The following is a 17,680-nucleotide window of genomic DNA, read 5'->3' as shown; positions in this document are numbered from 1 at the left end:
TGCGCTTACAACTTAATGAGTTGCCGCTATATATAACAACATTGGTTCGCCGACATTTGGCGAGGCCAAGATTGGGTTGGTGGCCAGGATGGCTTTTATTTCTTCCAATCCGGCCGTGGCTGCGTCCGTCCACTCGAAGTGTTCGGTGCGCCGAAGAAGGCGATAAAGGGGGAGTGCCTTTTCTCCTAATCAGGAGATGAAGCGGCTTAAGGCCGCCACACATACAGTTAACTTCTGGATTTGCTTGAGGCCAGTTGGGATAGCCAATTGCGACAGGGCTCAGATTTTAGCCGGATTTGCTTCAATTCCTCTACTAGAGACGATGAAGCCCAGGAGCTTTCCGGCGGGTACGCTGAAAACGCATTTTCCCGGTTGAGCTTAATGTCGTATGCTTGGAGATTGTCGAACGTGAGCCTCAAGTCGTCTATTAAGGAGTCGACGTGTCTGGTTTTAACTACCACATCGTCTACGTATGCCTCTACTGTTTTGCCGATCTATTTTTCCAGACATGTCTGAATCATGCGCTGATACGTTGCGCCGGTGTTTTTGAGCCCAAAGGGCATTGTGTTAAACAGAAGGGGCCATATGGAGTGATAAATGACATTGCGGCTTGATCGGACTCTGCCATCTTAATTTGGTGGTAACCGAAGTATGCGTCGAGGAAGCACAATGAGTCGTGTCCTGCGGTAGCGTCGATATTTGATCGATGCGAGGGAGGGGGAGGGATCCTTTGGGCAAGCCTTATTAAGGTCCTTGAAGTCGACGCATAGGCGCCAGGATTTGTCCTTCTTTGGTACCATCACTAGGTTTGCTAGCCAGTCCGGATGTTTTATTTCTCTAATGAATCCAGCCTCCAGTAACTTGGCTAGCTCCTCTCCCATGGCTTGTCGCTTAGGTTCAGAGAAACGCCGAAGAGTCTGCTTGACCGACTTGAATCCTTTTAGAATGTTAAGGCTATGCTCGGCCAACCTGCGTGGGATTCCTGGCATGTCTGAAGGATGCCAGGCGAATATGTCCCAATTCTCACGCAGGAACTCCCGTAGTGCGGTGTCTACAGCGGGGCTTAACTGTGCCCCGATGGATGCTATTTATGTGGGGTCTGTTGGATGGACTTGGAATTTGACTATTTCATCCGCTGGTTTAAAAGAGGTGGACTTGGATCTTTTGTCGAGTATCACGTCGTCCCTGTCCACTTCGGAGTGCAACGCAGTTAATTCCTCCGCCGCAAGGGCTTTGGATAATGCCTCGAGGGCTAGTGTGGCTGTCTTGTTTTCGGCACGGAGTGCTATGTATGGATCACTAGCTAGAGTGATGATTCCATTGGGCCCGGGCATTTTGAGCTTCATGTACCCGTAATGGGGTATGGCTTGGAAGATCGTGAATGCCTCACGCCCTAGAAGGGCGTGGTATCTGCTACTGAACGGGGCCACTTGGAATGTAATTTCTTCGGACCTGTAATTCTCCGAGTGCCGAATACCACATCTAGTGTGATTTTCCCAGCGCAGCGTGCCTCCCGACTGGGGATGATTCCTTAGAAGGTCGTGCTGCTTTGCTCAATACGGTTTCTGTCTATTTCCATTTTTTGAAGAGTCTCCTCACAAATGAGGTTAATCTGCTGCCGCCGTCCATGAGCACTTTAGTAAGCCGAAAGCCGTCGACAATTGGACTAAGGACCAAGGTGGCTGGTGCTCGGGCTGTTCAGAATTTAGGTTCGTCACTGGCATTGAAGGTGATAGCCGTGTCGCTCCATGGATTTATTGCTGCCACGTGGCAGACTTCGGTAAGGCTGCGGAGTGCTCGCTTATGCCTATTATTTGAGGCGAAGGTCTCGAAGACCGTCAATACTGTATTGTTATCCATGGGATGGTGCTCTGCGGTGTTTTGAATGAGGAGATCCTCACCGCTCTTGGCCACCTGCCGGAGTACCCAACATGCTCTAAGGCTGTGTGTTGGTATGGTATCCATTGTACTATGAATTTTGCAGGGCGCGTTAAGCCATCCCTCCAATATAGTTCCACGCCTTGTAGTGGGCTTTTTCTTCTTTGCAATTGAGTCGGGCGACTTATGAGAGTACACCCTTTTAGTTCGGACTGGGGGTTTTATCAGAGCCGGATTATCCCAAAATTTTGTTTGGGTTTTCCAGGCGCTTTCCATCGCACAATACTTCTGTACTATGGCCGCCAAGTTAGTGAAGTGTGCTATGTCACGGCGACTTATGGCGTTAAGGATTCCCTTGTCCGTGCAATTGTTGCAAAAGAACGAAATTGCGTCTTCCTCGCGACAGTCCTTGACCTTGTTCATTACAAGGAGGAATCTGGCCCAATAGTGATGTACTGTCTCTTGGGGCTCTTGCCTAATGTGGGAAAGATCGTTTATATCTGGGTGGGTGGGTGGATTTAAGTCCAGACCTTGACCCAATCTGAGACCCAGGGGCGGGGGAGTTTCCGATCTAGGAAGTTCGGGCTACGAGATGTTGCCCCGCAGGTTCGGCATACTACTTGATTCTCAGTTCAGGGTTAGGGCGATGTCCTCCCGTGGACGGGTATCCGGCTCGGAGAGCTCGGGAATTCGGACATGGTTTGTCCTCGGGATAGAGGAAGATTCGCCGCATTGCTCCTCCACCACCGCTATCTGATGGGTGACCGGCGGAGAGTTAATCTCCCTTTGGTCGGGTTTAAGCCCAATCCGATCATAGTCCGTAGCGACTCCTAGAGCGGCGACGCGATCCAAGAGGTCGTTCAAAGAGGAGATCTCCATTGGATCCATCTACTCGGTGAATTTCGATGACCCGAGAAGTCATTGTCGGTGCAGCGGCCGAGCGGGCGGTCATGACGAAGCCGCCTAGTTGGAGAGTTTGGCCTACATCCAGGGCTCCCCCAGAGGTGATTTTGTTCTTGACAATGAGGCGAGCCATCCCTCCTTATGATGACGACACAGTGGAACTCTCAATGAAAGCACCAATGTCGGTGTCAAAACCGGCGGATCTCGGGTAGGGGGTCCCGAACTGTGCGTCTAAGGCGGATGGTAACAGGAGGCGGGGGACACGATGTTTACCCAAGTTCGGGCCCTCTTGATGGAGGTAATACCCTACGTCATGCTTGACTGATCTTGATGATATGAGTATTACAAGAGTTGATCTACCACGAGATCGTAGAGGCTAAACCCTAGAAGCTAGTCTATGGTATGATTGTTGTTGTCCTACGGACAAAACCCTCTGGTTTATATAGACACCAGAGGGGGCTAGGGTTACACAGAGTCGGTTACAAGGGAGGAGATCTACATATCCGTATCGCCAAGCTTGCCTTCCACTCCAAGGAAAGTCCTATCCGGACACGGGACGAAGTCTTCAATCTTGTATCTTCATAGTCCAACAGTCCGGCCAAAGGACATAGTCCGGCTGTCCGGAGACCCCCTAATCCAGGTCTCCCTCAAAAAGCATGTCACTTACCTCTCGAACTAGAACATAAGGCATATTGGCCCATTAAATAGCTCAATTATGATTTCAAACTTGCCGGTGAGAAGAGGCTTTTTGACATTAGCTCACTTGATGAATGGAGAACCTAGGCTTATGAGAATGCCAAACTGTTTAAAGAAAAATTTTGAAGACAGCATGACAAAAGGATACAAAAGTGTGAGTTTAATGTAGGTGATTATGTTTTGCTATACAACTCTCGTTTAAGATTTTTTGCACGCAAACTCCTCTCAAAATGGGAAGGTCCTTACGTCATTGAGGAGGTCTATCGTTCCGGTGCTATAAAAATCAACAACTTCGAAGGCACAAATCTGAGGGTGGTGAACGGTCAAAGAATCAAACATTATATGTCAGGTAATCCTATAAATGTTGAAACTAATGTTATCGAAACCGTAACCCCGGAGGAATACATAAAGGACACTTTCCAGAATGTTTCAGACTCCAAAAAGGAATAGGTATGAGGTACGGTAAGTAAACCGACTCCAAAACAGTTCTATTAGCAATTTTTCTCCATTTTGGAATATTTAAGAAAATAGGAAAATAAGAAGCAGTCCGGGAAGGACACGAGGCTTCCACGAGGGTGGAGGGCGCGCCCTACCACCCTGGGCACGCCCCCTGCCTCGTGGGCACCTCGTGTGCTCTCCGGACTCTGTTTTCTTGCACGATACTTCTTTTGGTCGGTAAAAATTCATTATATAATCTCTCGAAGGTTTTGACCACTGTACCACGCAAATATCTCCTGTTTTTGTTTCGAGCTATTTTCTGCCAGGGTTGTCAAGGCCAGGCATCATGTCGTCTCCTTCCTCCAACAATGAGGGCAACGATTCTTGGCTAATGAAGATAGAGCTGAAGAGAGAAGAACCCGAGGTGATCAACAAGGACGATGGGATCAAGAAGGCCATGGCAGATCAAGTTCTGCAGTAGAAGACGAAGACATCCTTCAACCTCATCACACTCTCCTTACCCCAACGGAGATTGAAGTTTCAAGATGATTGAGTTACCTCGCACTCAAAACAACTATCTCACAAGTGAAAATATTTTGTTGAAGCAGCATATCATCGCACTCAAGGGCATCATCCGCAAATTGGAGGATCACCTACACTCGATGTGCGACTATCCATCATCACCATCACCATCACCAGCAAAGAAGAACTGAGTATCTAGTATGGGCACTCCCCTTGGCAACTACCAAGCTTGGGGGAGGTGCCCCGGTATCGTATCACCATCACACTCCTATCTTTACCGTTTTTCTTAGTTCGGTCCTTTTTGTAATATCTTGATCTAGTAGAATAAAGTTTTAGTATGATCTAGTTCTGAGTTTTGTTTTATGATCATTCTATGTAATTGAGTCCATGAGCTATATATAATAAAGATTAGTGTTGAGTCAAGGGCTTTGCCATCTTGCTATGATATGGAGGGAATAAAAATAAAAATTAAAGAGAAGAGAAAGAATAAAAAGAAATAAAGAGATCATATGGATCTTATGGAGAGTAATGACTTCACATATAAAAAGTATGATGCATAAAAGTTGTTGAGAGTTGACAAACATAGTTTTGGTCATCGTTGCAATTAATAGGATGTAATAAAGAAAGAGAGGTTTTCACATATAAATATACTATCTTGGACATCTTTTATGATTGTGAGCACTCATTAAAATATGACATGCTAAAGAGTTGATGTTCGACAAGGAAGACAACGTAATGGGTTATGTTTTCTTACATCCGAAATAAATTATATTGTCATGGATCATCCAACATGTTGAGCTTGCCTTTCCCTCTCATGATAGCCAAATTCTTTGCACCAAGTATAGATACTACTTGTGCTTCCAAATATCCTTAAACCCAGTTTTGCCATGAGAATCCACCATACCTACCTATGGATTGAGTAAGATCCTTCAAGTAAGTTGTCATTGTTGCAAGCAATAAAAATTGCTCTCTAAATATGTATGATTTATTAGTGCGGAGAAAATAAGCTTTATACGATCTTGTGATGTGGAAGAAATAAAAGTGATGGACTGCATAATAAAGGTCCATATCACAAGTGGCAATATAAAGTGACGTTCTTTTGCATTAAGATTTCGTGCATCCAGCCATAAAAGCACATGACAACCTCTACTTCCCTCTGCGAAGGGCCTATCTTTTATTCTTATCTTATACTTCATACAAGAGTCATGGTGATCTTCATCTTTCCTTTTTACATTTTATCCTTTGGCAAGCACAATGTGTTGGAAAGATCCTGATATATATAGCTAATTGGATGTGAGTTTTCATGAACTATTATTGTTGACATTACCCTTGAGCTAAAAGGTTGGGAGGCAAAACTATAAGCCCCTATCTTTCTTTGTGTCCGATTAAAACTTCATACCCATAAGTATTGCGTGAGTGTTAGCAATTGTGAAAGACTAAATGATAGTTGAGTATGTGGACTTGCTGAAATGCTCTTATATTGACTCTTTCCGATGTTATGATAAATTGCAATTGTTTCAATGACTGAGATTATAGTTTGTTAGTTTTCAATGAAGTTTCTGATTCATACTTGAAATTGTGAATGAATTGTTACTTTAGCATAAGAAATCATATGACAATATATATATATATATGTTGCTGGTATAAGAATGATCATGATGCCCTCATATCCGCATTTTATTTTATCGTCACCTCTATCTCTAAACATGTGGACATATTTTTCGATATCGGCTTCTGCTTGAGGACAACTGATGTCTAAGCTTGGGAGAGTTGATACGTCCATTTTGCATCATGCTTTTATATCGATATTTATTGCATTATGGGTTGTTATTACACATTATGTCACAATACTTATGCATATTCTATCTTATTTTATAAGGTTTACATGAAGAGGGAGAATGGGAGCAGCTGGAATTATGGGCTGGAAAAGGAGCAAATATTAGAGACCTATTCTGCACAACCCCAAAAGTCCTGAAACTTCATGGGAGTACGTTTCAGAATATATAAAAAATATTGGGCGAAGGAAGCACTAGAGGGGGGCCACCCACCATCCATGAAGGTGGGGGCGCACCCTACCCCCTGGGCGCGCCCCCTGTCTCGTGGGCCCCCTAGCAGGCCTCCGGTGCCCATCTTCTGCTATATGAGGTCTTTTGTCCGAGAAAAAAATCACAAGAAACCTCACGGGATGAAACTCCGCCACCACGAGGTGGATCCTTGGCGGAACCAATCTAGGGCTCCGGCGGAGCTGTTCTGCCGGGGAAACTTCCCTCTGGGAGGGGGAAATCATCACCACCGTCATCATCATCTATCCTCTCATCGGGAGGGGGTCGATCTCCATCAACATATTCACCATCACCATCTCATCTCAAACCCTAGTTCATCTCTTGTATCCAATCTTTCCCTCAAAAACTCATATTGGTACCTATGGGTTGCTAGTAGTGTTGATTACCCCATGTAGTTAATGCTAGTTGGATTATTTGGTGGAAGATCATATGTTCACATCCTTTATGCATATTTATACCCCTCTGATTATGAACATGAATATGATATGTGAGTAGTTATGTTTGTTCCTAAGGACATGGGAGAAGTCTTGCTATAAGTAGTCATGTGAATTTGGTATTCGTTCGATATTTTGATGAGATGTATGTTGTCTTTCCTCTAGTGGTGTCATGTGAACATCGACTACATGACACTTCACCATTATTTGGGAATAGAGGAAGGCATTGGGAAGTAATAAGTAGATGATGGGTTGCTAGAGTGACAGAAGCTTAACCCCTAGTTTATGAGTTGCTTCGTAAGGGGCTGATTTGGATCCATATGTTTCATGCTATGGTTAGGTTTACCTTAATACTTCTTTTGTAGTTGCGGATGCTTGCAAGAGGGGTTAATCATAATTGGGATGCTTGTCCAAAGAAGGGCAGTACCCAAGCACCGGTCCACCCACATATCAAATTATCAAAGTACCGAACACGAATCATATGAATGTGATGAAAACTAGCTTGACGATAATTCCCATGTGTCCTCAGGAGCGCTTTCCTTTATATAAGAGTTTGTCCATGCTTGTCCTTTCCTACAAAAAGGATTGGGCCATCTTGCTACATCTTATTTACTTTTATTACTTGTTACCTGTTACAAATTACCTTATCACAAAACTATCTGTTACCGATAATTTCAGTGCTTGCAGAATACCTTACTGAAAACTGCTTATCATTTCCTTCTGCTCCTCATTGGGTTCGACACTCTTACTAATCAAAAGGACTACGATAGATCCCCTATACTTGTGGGTCATCAGACATCATGGCGGGTTACAATATCCTGTGAAGAACAAATGAAGAAGGATTTTTTCCTAAGTGTTGAAGATTGACATGAACAAGTTCAAATCAACCTGGGGCCTAATGTTGGGGATGTAACTATTGGGTTAACCTGCCCAGAAGGGCTGGGTTAAGCCACGGCGGTCTATCAAGACGAAGCCCATAAAGGCGCTGAAGATGGCAGTTCACTATGAAGACTCGTTAAAAGGCCCAAGGACCAGAGGCGGCTTAAAGCCCATAAGCCTAAACCACCATATATGTATGACTTGTATTGTAAGGCATGTGTATTTGGTCACCGAGCCGGACACATTATATGAGCCGGCCGGGACTCTGTAAAGCCGGTGGGCGTCAACCTGTGTATATAAAGGGACGACCCAGCGGCGGTTTAGGGCAAGAGACAAGAGATCGAAAGCTAGGTCAAGCGTATTCGCTCCCTGGTAATCGAGACATAAGCAATACCACCTCAATTGGAGTAGGCCTTTACCTTCACCGCAAGGGTCCGAACTAGTATAAACTCGTGTGTCCTTTGTCTCGTTTAACCCCTTTAAGCTAACCTAGTGCGATGGCTCCACTACAAAGTTGTCATACCAGGACATATGCCGTGACAATTCCACGACAAATACCTCTTTCGGAAATTTTATGACCCAAGACAATGCCTTCATTAACCATAAAGTGGCACTTCTCCCAATTCAAGACAAGATTTGTTTGTTCACATCTCTCCAAAACTAGGCCAGGATTGCTTAAACAATCATCAAAAGACTTCCCATAACCAGATAAATCATCCATGAAAACCTCAACAATCTTTTCATAAAAGTCAGAGAATATAGCAGTCATACATCTTTGAAAGGAAGCAGGTGCATTGCATTAACCAAAAGGCATACGTCTATAAGCATAAGTTCCAAAGTGACAAGTAAAAGTGGTCTTTTCTTGATTAGGTTGAGAAACAGGTATTTGTGAAAAACCAGAATATCCATCAGGGAAGCAAAAATGTGTGTGCTTAGATAATCATTCTAGCATTTGATCGATAAAATGCAGAGGGAAATGATCTTTTCTAGTTGCTTTGTTTAATTTTCTAAAATCTATTACCATTCTATAACCTGTAACAATTCTTTGTGGAATAAGTTCATTCTTATCATTAGGAACAACAGTAAATCATCCCCTTTTAGGGACACAATGAACAGGACTTACCCATCTATTATCAGCTATAAGATAGATTATACCTGCTTCCAGAAGTTTTAGGAATTCCGTTCTTACCACTTCCTTCATTTTTGGATTTAACCGACGTTGGTGATCAACCACGGGTTTAGCATCAGGTTCCATATTAATTTTGTGTTGACATAGAGTGGGACTAATGCCCTTTAAATCATCAAGAGTATATCCAATAGCAGCTCGGTGCTTCCTCTTTCTTCTTCATGTTCTGAAAGGTTAGCACTAATAATAACAGGATATATCTTCTTTTCATCAAGATAAGCATATTTCAAAGTGCATGGCATTTGTTTTAGTTCAAATCAGGATATACCTTCTTTTCATCAAGATAAGCATATTTCAAAGTGCATGGCATTTGTTTTAGTTCAAACACAGGATCACCTTTAGGTGGAGGAGGACCTCCTAGAGTTTCAATAGGCAAATTGTGTTTAAGCAGAGGACTTCATTTGAAGAAAATCTTATCTATTTCATTTCTTTCATGCATATGTAAATCATTTTCACGGTCTAGCAAATATTGTTCTAGTGATCAGTAGGAGGCACGGTAATAGAAGCAAGACCAATTAATTCATCTTTACTAGGCAATTATTTTTCATGAAGTTTTCCACTAAACTTGGAAAAATTAAACTCATGAGACTCATCACCAAAACTGTCACCGACAATTTGTTTCTCACGGTCTATTCTAGCATTACGATGTTCAAGAAAGGTCTACCAGAGATAATGGGCCAGAAGTCATCTTGTGGGGAACCAAGAAAAATAAAATCAGTAGGGTATTTTATTTTCCCACACAAGAATTCAACATCTCTAACAATCCCACTTGGTGATATAGTGTCTCTATTAGCAAGTTTGATAGTAACATCTATGTCTTCTATCTATGCAGGTGCTATGTCATTCATCATTTCTTGATATAAGGAATAAGGAATAGCACTCATGCTAGCACCTATGTCACATATAACAGTGATCTCCTATTTTAACTGAGACAACGGGCATGCCAACAACATGTATGTGTTTATCCTTTTTATCAGGTTTGGCAATTCGAGCATCTTTTTCACAGAAGTAAATAACATGCCCATCAATATTTTCTTCAAAGAGATCCTTAACCATAGCAATACTAGGTTCTACTTTAATTCGTTCATCAGTTTTACGTGTTCTAATACAGCTTTTGTTGACCATAGTTGAAACTTTAGCATGTTCCTTTATCCTAACAGGGAAAGGTGGTTTCTCAATATAAGTAGTAGGAACAACTGGATCAACATTATAAATTATAGTTTCTTCTTTAACTGGTACCGGTTCTTCAATGTCTTCTCTAATACGTGGGTGATATATAAACCACTTCTCTTTAGGGAGATCAACATGAGTAGCAAATGATTCACGAAAGGAAGCTACTATCTTAGAGTCAAGTCCATATTTAGTGCTAAATTTTTGAAAAGCATCGGCATTCATAAAATATTTAACACAATCATACTTAAGTTTAATACCTGACTCTCTACCTTCTCGAGTTCCCAATCTTCAGAGTTACATTTATTATTTCCAAAAGATCCCACCGGAATTCAATAGTTTTCTTCATAAAAGAACCAGCACAAGAAGTATCAAGCATGGTTTGATCATTACAAGAAAGCCGAGTATAAAAATTCTGGATAAACATTTCTCTTGAGAGCTCATGATTGGGGCATGAATATAAATTGACTCTAGCCTCCCCCAAGCTAGAGCGACACTTTATCCTTCACGAGGCCAAAAATACAGTGGAGGAATACAATGGAGGAGATCGAGTCTTGTGGGGAAAAGTGCGCACACCTTTGAAGAGTGTATAAACTAATCATGGTTAGCCGTGTCCCCAGTTATGGAGATCTTGAGTATATGGTACTTGAATTATTATGTTGATCTCATCACTTTACTTAATGAATATGTTGGGTTATTAATGTTAATTTGGGATTGAGTTGGGCGTACCTTCTCAATATTTCATCAAACTCTATGGTTAAGTAAAATATATTCCTTTGTTGTAGGGAAAAATTAGCTTTGTGCAAATGATAACCATAGAGCCTCCACCAGCCAAATATGCATGTAGTGATAGATGTTATTTGTTCATTGCTCTATGGTGTTATCTTGCCAGCATATTCCATGTGCTGACCTACATGGCTGCAACGTATCATGTTGCAGAGTTTTTAGATGAATAGTAAGGTGTGATAGGTCATTGTCATTCACTCAGTTTTGTCATGGAGTTGGATGGACTCATTTATCTTCAAAGCTTCCGCAGTTACCTATTTTAGATGGCCTTCAGCCATATTATTGTAATAAGTACTCTTTATGAGACACTCATTGTAATAAGTGTGTGATTGAACTCAGTAATAAATCCTCGAGTACTATGTGTGTCAGCAATACCGATCCAGGGATGACACTTAAGCACAGAGACTACGGTATTAGGATTGGGTCGCCATAGTAGTTGACATTCACATGACACCAGTAAGGGAATCACAATATACATACTATCAAAATATCGAACACATATCAAGTCCACATGATTACTTGCAACATGATTTCTCCCGTGACCTCAAGAGCAAAAGTAACTACTCAAAAATGATAATCATGGTCAAGATTAGAGGGGTATTAAATAGCATACTGGATCTGAACATAAAATCGTCCACCAAATAAACCATATAGTAACCAACTACAAGATGTAATCAACACTACTAGTCAACCACAAGCACCAATCCATAGTTCCGGTAACAAGATTGAACACAAGAGATGATCTAGGGTTTCAGATGAGATGGTGTTGTTGAAGATGTTGATGGATATTGCCCTCCCCAAGATGGGAGAGTTGTTGGTGATGATGATGATAATTTCTCCCTCCGGGAGGGAAGTTCCCTTGGCGGAATCGCTCCACCGGAGGGCAAATGTGCTCCTGCCCAAGTTTTGCCTCGAGACGGCAGCGCTCCGACCCGAAATTCCTGTCCTTATTTTTCTAGGTCAAAATGACTTATATACCAGAAGATGGGCACTAGAGGTGGGCCTGGGTGAGCACAACCCACTAGGGCGTGCCTGGGATCCCTGACATGCCCAGGTGGGTTGTGCCCACCTAGTGGGCCTCCTATGGTACTTATTTGCTATAGTATTCTTCATATATTCCATAAGAATTCTCCGTGAAGTTTCATCTTGTTTGGAGTTGTGCAGAATAGGTAGCCTGACGTAGCTTTTCCAGGTCCAGATTTCCAGCTGCCGGAATTCTCCCTCTTTGTGTATACCTTGCATATTATGAGAGAAAAGGCATTAGAATTACTCCAAAAAGCATTATTATGGATAAAAACATCATAAATAATAGTAGGAAAACATGGTGCAAAATGGAAGTATCAACTCCCCCAAGCTTGGACCTCGCTTGTCCTCAAGCGAAAACCGAAATTGAAAAACATGTCCACATGCTTAGAGAGAGGTGTCGATAAAATAATACGGACATAGAAGCATCATGTTCATTATTATGACAGCAACAAACTTAAACATAAGACTTTTATCAAAGAACTTTTATCATAGACTTCTCATGAATAAGTGATAATTCATCACACTATTGAAGTATAATGCAAAAACTCTATTAGAAACCAACAAACTATGTTCTCAGTCAACTTTGCAACTACAATTCATCATCTTTTCAGGAAGGGTCACATGTCGGAGCCTTTAGGCAAGTCCACATACTCAACCATCATATAGTCTTCCATGATAGAACTTATATCATAGACTTCTCATGAATAAGTGATAAATCATCACACTATTGAAGTATAAAGCAAAAACTCTATTAGAAGCCAACAAACTATGTTCTCAGTCAACTTTGCAACTACATTTCATCATCTTTTCAGGAAGGCTCACGTGTCAGAGCCTTTAGGCAAGTCCACATACTCAACCATCATATAGTCTTCCATGATTGCTAACACTCACTTCCTACACATGAGCAAAACATTTCAATCGGACACATAGAAAGATAGGGGCTTATAGTTTCGCCTCCCAACGTATTCACCTCAAGGGTGATGTCAACAATAATAACTCATGCTATCTATATTCTAAAGGAAATATGCCCTAGAGGCAATAATAAAGTTATTATTTTATTTCCTTATATCATGATAAATGTTTATTGTTCATGCTAGAATTGTATTATCCGGAAACATAATACTTGTGTGAATACATAGAAAAACTAAACGTCACTAGTATGCCTCTACTTGACTAGCTCGTTAATCAAAGATGGTTATGTTTCCTAACCATAGACATGTGTTGTCATTTGATTAAAGGGATCACATTATTAGGAGAATGATGTGATTGACATGACCCATTCCATTAGCTTAGCACCCGATCGTTTAGTATGTTGCTATTGCTTTCTTCATGACCTATACATGTTCCTACGACTATGAGATTATGCAACTCCCGTTTGCCGGAGGAACACTTTGTGTGCTACCAAACGTCACAACGTAACTGGGTGATTATAAAGGAGCTCTACATGTGTCTCCAAAGGTACATGTTGGGTTGGCGTATTTCGAGATTAGGATTTGTCACTCCGATTGTTGGAGAGGTATCTCTGGGCCCTGTCGGTAATGCACATCACATAAGCCTTGCAAGCATTACAACTAATGAGTTAGTTGTGAGATGATGTATTACGAAACGAGTAAAGAGACTTGCCGTTAACGAGATTGAACTAGGTATTGAGATACCGACGATCGAATCTCGGGCAAGTAACATACCGATGACAAAGGGAACAATGTATGTTGGTATGCGGTCTGACCGATAAAAGATCTTCGTAGAATATGTGGGAGCCAATATGAGCATCCAGGTTCCGCTATTGGTTATTGACCGGAGACATGTATCGGTCATGTCGACATTGTTCTCGAACCCGTAGGGTCCGCACGCTTAACGTTACGATGACAGTTTCATTATGAGTTTATATATTTTGATGTACCGAAGTTGGTTCGGAGTCCCAGATGTGATCACGGACATGACGAGGAGTCTCGAAATGGTCGAGACATAAAGATTGATATATTGGAAGCCTATGTTTGGACATCAGAAGTGTTCCAGGTGAAATCGACATTTTACCGGAGTACTGGGAGGTTACCGGAACCCCCCGGTAACCTAATGGGCCTTAATGGGCCTAGTGGAGGAAGATGAGAGGAGGCCTAGGGGCTGCCGCGCGCCCCTCTCCCCCTAAGTCCGAATTGGACAAGGAGGGGGCGGCGCCCCCCTCCCCTTTCCTTTCTTCCCTCTCTTCCTTCTTCCCCAAGTCCTAATCCAGCTAGGGAAAGGTGGGGAGTCCTACTCCCGGTAGGAGTAGGACTCCTCCTGCGTGCCTCCTCCTAGGGCCGGCCGCACCCCCCCTTGGATCCTTTATATACGAGGGCAGGGGGCACCCCTAGACACACAAGTTGATCTCTAAGATTGTTCCCTTAGCCGTGTGCGGTGCCCCCTTCCACCATAGTCCTCGATAATATTGTAGTGGTGCTTAGGCGAAGCCCTGCGACAGTCGAACATCAAGATCATCACCATGCCGTCGTGCTGACGGAACTCTTCCCCGACACTTTGCTGGATCGGAGTCCGGGATCGTCATCGAGCTGAACATGTGCTAGAACTCGGAGGTGCCGTAGTTTCGGTGCTTGATCGGTCGGGTCGTGAAGACGTACGACTACATCAACTGCATTGTCATTACGCTTCCGCTGTCGGTCTACGAGGGTACATAGACTACACTCTCCCCTCTCGTTGCTATGCATCACCATAATCTTGCGTGTGTGTAGGAAAATTTTGAAATTACTACGTTCCCCAACAGTGGCATCCGAGCCTTGGTTTTATGCGTTGATGTTATATGCATGAGTAGAACACAAGTGAGTTGTGGGCGATATAAGTCATACTTTGGTTCGGCGGTATTGTTGGATGAAGCGGCCCGGACCGACATTACGCGTACGCTTACGCGAGATCGGTTCTCCCGACGTGCTTTGCACAAAGGTGGCTAGCGGGTGTCAGTTTCTCCAACTTTAGTTGAACCAAGTGTGGCTACGCCTAGTCCTTGCGAAGGTTAAAACAGCACCAACTTGACAAACTATCGTTGTGGTTTTGATGCGTAGGTAAGAACGGTTCTTGCTAAGCCCGTAGCAGCCACGTAAAACTTGTAACAACAAAGTAGAGGACGTCTAACTTGTTTTTGCAGGGCATGTTGTGATGTGATATGGTCAAGACATGATGCTAAATTTTATTGTATGAGATGATCATGTTTTGTAACTAAGTTATCGGCAACTGGCAGGAGCCATATGGTTGTCGCTTTATTGTATGCAATGCAATTGCATTGTAATGCTTTACTTTATCACTAAGCGGTAGTGATAGTCGTGAAAGCATAAGATTGGCAAGACGACAACGATGCTACGATGATGATCAAGGTGTCGCGCCGGTGACGATGGTGATCATGACGATGCTTCGAAGATGGAGATCACAAGCACAAGATGATGATGGCCATATCATATCACTTATATTGATTGCATGTGATGTTTATCTTTTATACATCTTATCTTGCTTTGATTGATGGTAGCATTTTAAGATGATCTCTCACTAATTATCAAGAAGTGTTCTCCCTAAGTATGCACCGTTGTGAAAGTTCTTCATGCTGAGACACCACGTGATGATCGGGTGTGATAGGCTCTACGTTCAAATACAACGGGTGCAAAACAGTTGCACACGTGGAATACTCAGGTTATACTTGACGAGCCAAGCATATACAGATATGGCCTCGGAACACGGAGACCGAAAGGTCGAGCGTGAATCATATAGTAGATATGATCAACATAGTGATGTTCACCATTGAAAACTACTCCATCTCACGTGATGATCGGACATGGTTTAGTTGATTTGGATCACGTGATCACTTGGATGACTAGAGAGATGTCTGTCTAAGTGGGAGTTCTTAAGTAATATGATTAATTGAACTTTAACTTATGATTAACTTAGTCTTGATAGTATTTTGCAAATTATGTTGTGGATCAATAGCTCACGTTGTTACTTTCATATGTTTATTTTGATATGTTCCTAGAGAAAATTGTGTTGAAAGATGTTAGTAGCAATGATGTGGATTGGATCTGTGATCTGAGGTTTATCCTCATTGCTGCACATAAGAATTATGTCCTTGATGCACCGCTGGGTGACAGACCTATTGCAAGAGCAGATGCAGACGTTATGAACATTTGGCTAGCTCAATATTATGACTACTTGATAGTTTAGTGCACCATGCTTAACGGCTTAGAATCGGGACTTCAAAGACGTTTTTGAACGTCATGGACCATATGAGATATTCCAGGAGTTGAAGTTAATATTTGAAGCAAATACCCGAGTTGAGAGATATGAAGTCTCCAACAAGTTCTATAGATAAAAGATGGAGGAGAATCGCTCAACTAGTGAGCATGTGCTCAGCTTGTCTGGGTACTACAATCGCTTGAATCAAGTGGGAGTTAATCTTCCAGATAAAATAGTGATTGACAGAATTCTCTAGTCGCCAATTCTCTAGTCACCATCACCAAGTTAGTAGAACTTTGTGATGAACTATAATATGCAAGGGATAACAGAAATGATTCCCAAGCTCTTCGTGATGCTAAAATCGACGAAGGTAGAAATCAAGAAAAACATCAAGTGTTGATGGTAGACAAGACCACTAGTTTCAAGAAAAGGGAAAAAGGAAGAAGGGGAACTTCAAGAAGAATGGCAAGCAAGTTGATGCTCAAGTGAAGAATCCCAAGTCTGGTCCTAAGCCTGAGACTAAGTGCTTCTACTGCAAAGGGACTGGTCACTGGAAGCGGAACTACCCCAAGTGATTGGCGGATAAGAAGGATGGCAAAGTGAACATAAGTATATTTGATATACATGTTATTGATGTGTACTTTACTAGTGTTTATAGCAACCCCTCAGTATTTGATACTAGTTCACTTGCTAAGATTAGTAACTCGAAACGGGAGTTGCAGAATAAACAGAGACTAGTTAAGGGTGAAGTGACGATGTGTGTTGGAAGTGGTTCCAAGATTGATATGATCATCATCGCACACTCCCTATACTTTCGGGATTAGTGTTGAACCTAAATAAGTGTTATTTGGTGTTTGCGTTGAGCATGAATATGATTGGATCATGTTTATTGCAATACGGACATTCATGTAAGTTAGAGAATAATTGTTGTTCTGTTTACATGAATAAAACCTTCTATGGTCATACACCCAATAAAAATGGTTTGTTGGATCTCGATCGTGGTGATACACATTTTCGTAATATTGAAGCCAAAAATACAAAGTTAATAATGATAGTGCAACTTATTTGTGGCACTGCCGTTTAAGTCATATTGGTGTAAAGCGCATGAAGAAACTCCGTGTTGATGGGATTTTGGAATCACTTGATGCTTGCGAACCATGTCTCTTGGGCAAGATGACTAAAATGCCGTTCTCCGGAACAATGGAGCAAGCAACATATTTGTTGGAAATCATACATACTGATGTATGTGGTCCGATGAATATTAAGGCTTGTAGCGGGTATCATTATTTTCTGACCTTCATAGATGATTTGAGCAGATATGGGTATATCTACTTAATGAAATTGAAGTCTGAAACATTTGAAAAGTTCATATAATTTCAGAGTGAAGTGGAAAATCATCGTAACAAGAAAATAAAGTTTCTACGATCTGATCGTGGAGAAGAGTACTTGAGTTACGAGTTTGGTCTTCAATTAAAACAATGTGGAATAGT

This window comes from Triticum dicoccoides, chromosome 6A (assembly GCF_002162155.2).
Source record: "Triticum dicoccoides isolate Atlit2015 ecotype Zavitan chromosome 6A, WEW_v2.0, whole genome shotgun sequence".
In the NCBI taxonomy this organism is placed as follows: Eukaryota; Viridiplantae; Streptophyta; class Magnoliopsida; order Poales; family Poaceae; genus Triticum; species Triticum dicoccoides.
Note: the sequence above shows the minus strand (reverse complement) of the source record.